The sequence below is a fragment of the Zychaea mexicana genome, assembly GCF_025766255.1.
Source record: "Zychaea mexicana strain RSA 1403 chromosome Unknown BDB00scaffold_28, whole genome shotgun sequence".
In the NCBI taxonomy this organism is placed as follows: domain Eukaryota; kingdom Fungi; phylum Mucoromycota; class Mucoromycetes; order Mucorales; family Lichtheimiaceae; genus Zychaea; species Zychaea mexicana.
The window spans coordinates 6,736-10,027 of NW_026516691.1; positions in this window are offsets into that span (position 1 = coordinate 6,736).

Here is a 3,292-nt window from a genome sequence, read left to right on the forward strand (position 1 = left end):
TGCTCAAATACTTCAGGCGTTACCAACGTTTCTACATCGCGTCCCACCAACGGTGTCACTAAATCGTTAAACTGATGAGAAACAAATGAGCACAATTGAGAAAATGCCCCTCAATTAAGTGAGAGTAGAGTAGTGGAAACTTACTTCACTGTGTGTAGATATGTCAAACGTAAAAAATTACGTCGTGGGCCACGCAACGGTTAACCTGCCTTATAAGGAAGGCAATCGGTTGTAAATTTCTGGCCACGCAACGGTTAACCTGCCTTATAAGGAAGGCAATCGGTTGTGAATTTCTGGCCACGCAACGGTTAACCTGCCTTATAAGGAAGGCAATCGGTTGTGAATTCACAACAATTAGCCTTGGGTACCTTTCCCACCTACCCGACCGTATAGTTTGACACAACCAGCAACGACTTCATGAGTGGGTTAAAGCAGCATGCCAACTTCATCATTAATAACAGTTACATCTCCGTACCCAAGGCAACAGATGCACGCCGAAACAATGCCGGCCGTCACCGGACAGTTGAACGTAGTATCACTTTTTTCTGTGATCACTTAAGAGAAACATCGGTTCCAGCTGTCCCTGCTCTGCCTATAGACTCAACTGAGCCTGCTCCCATCAAAAAACGTCGACTTGCACAACCTTCTATTAAAGTAAACTGTCGTGCTCGATATTGTATTCAATACTTATTCTCAGGCAAAATCAAAGTTGTATATCACTGGCAACATCAGCACCATGTGTAATATCCAATAAACCAAAAGAGACAGAATAAGTCAACGAGACCCGAAAGGAAATTCAAACTGGTTTATTACGATAACAAAAGTTCTCACTATTTATAAGAAATGGCTTATCCTTGGCAACTACCACAGCGTGTGCATTGAACGGATGAATTGATGTTATAAATCAATCATATAGGATTAAGTAATGTATGATGCATGAGTAAAAGGTACATCCGGGTAAATGCCTCAGATAGTAGCTAATGTGAATTACGTGATCCCAATAATGACAACTTCTTCCTGAGCATAGCTGATCGGTGTTTCACCAAGATGTGTATGAATAAAGAAATGTCCGCACAAGTGAGGTTATGAGGGAAATAACAGCAATCATTTATGAAAATATAGCCACACTTTAGCTCCTAATCCTTTCGCTTTCATTTAACATCAGTATTGACATACTACATACATGGTGAGCCTTTGGCAGTCGTTCTTCGGAAACTCACATATGGTTACAAACACTGATTTTCTTTTCGTTGAAAAAAACATCATTTATGTTTGTACTGAATTTAGAGCTTTATTTGTAATTATATATATATATGCATTTCTAATCTAGGTGATGTTTTGACTTGAGTACTTATAAAAAGAGTCGTGTAGTCCTGCAGCTGTTAGTAAGTTCACGTCCTAAGTAATGATAGCCCCCTGTTCTTTTTTGTTTTTTTTTTGCTTGTTTTTTTAAGATCATACAAAAGTACTAGTACAGGCACTTCGCTGCTTGGTTCTGCCTTTCTGTCTTGATGTGTTGTCGATTTTTCAGTAGCCCATATTGCCGTCAGTTTGTCTGTTGTTTTTTTTTTGAGCCACGAACCGTATTTTCGCATTTCCTAGTTGATCATCTTGACTTCGCTCTTTTGCATAGACGGCGTTGTCCTGAGTTGCGACTTGAAAGTTGAACTCCTATGCTTCGAATCTATGTCTTGCACTGATGATTGTTGAGGTTATTTTGGCGATGGAAATAGTCTTAGACCTAAACAGATGAACGTCAAAGAGCTTTTTATGTTAGATAGTGACGATTAGATGAAATTTGAGCACCTGTTGCTGTTTTCTGTTTGTACGTACTGTCAATATTACCAATCCCTTCGCTCGTCCTGTGCAGTTTAACTTGATGGCGTGTTCGTGTTGGCCATGGCTTGACGTTGTTTTTGTGTAAGATGTGGATAATAGAATTGGCTGTTCTGCGTGTTGATTTCTCTTTGTTTTGTTGATGGTTCCTGAATATGCTTGTATAACATATCTGTCAAGACTTGTTTTAACGCTGCTGTTGTGCGTGTGATATGAATAAGCCCATTCGATGATACGACTGATGTCCTCTTTTGTGTGCCTTCTTGGCCTCGTGCTCCATCAAACGTCAGTGACGCCTTTTCGTTTCGCGACACTGGCTTTTGCTTCTTCCATTGCCTTGAGCTTCGCGTTTTGTGTCACGGACTTGGTTTTGCTGATTACTGTATATTTTTCTAAACTAATACTAACACTACTTTTTTTTTTTCGATTTCTTGTTTTTTTTTGGGGGGCCATCAATACATAGAAAATAACTTACTAGCAATCTGTCAGACAAAGAATAGGTGTAAATTTTGGCGGATCTCGATTTGTGGAAAGAGACCTTCACTAATAAAGAAGATAGAGTAAAATCACAGTGAGCACAAGTGTTTACAAAAGTACTGAGCATAAAGTGCGTTGATTTTCCTTACCACGATACTACTATACGTGCTTGTTCTCCTTTTTGATTTGCACTATCATTCACGACTGGAATAGAGACTGCCACCATCTCTCTCTAGTGATGTTTCTTGTTGCTGCCAACGCATGACAAGGAAAGGATGATAACAAGTGTCCTTCCTTGTCTGCATCATGCCCGGCTACACTGGTCGCTGTTTTCACTACTAGATTCATTTGAGCTTGATAAGTATGTATTCCCAGTGGTACTAATTGCATCATATTTCTGTTTCAGCCTCACATCATCGACATTCAAATTACCTGTTAGTCTCCTACTATGATTGTATTGCTGCCGTAAACCAATGAGTATGCTTGGAAGTCCATAGTGTGTAGATCTTGATCACATGTCTTGTCTTGTTCTTCTGTGCATCAAGAGACCTTGATTGTTTCCCTCGTCGTGTAGTGGTTTCGGACGCGCTTTAATGTTCGTTGCTTGCTTGTTGTTGTATATTTGACAGTTGTATATGAATGACGAGCCAGCTTCGTTCGGCCATTGATATTGTGAAAGTGCCGTCGTGTCGTTCCATCATTCACTTGCTGATACTGTCCTTAGAGGCAATGTCTTGTTTGATGCCCTTGGGCGGTTTTTTTTGTTTTTGCTGCCACTGCCTGCTGCTTGTTCATTTGCCACCGTGTTACATAGACCCACCAAAGCAGAAAGGATACTGGCTAATATGAATACTGGCTTGTTCAAAAAGCTCTGAGCATTGCTGTCCGTGATATCCCTGCTGCACATACCGATGTTTTTTATGACTCTTCATCGCCGACTTTTTGTGCCACCTTTGCCGCCTTGTTTACTAAGAGGAGA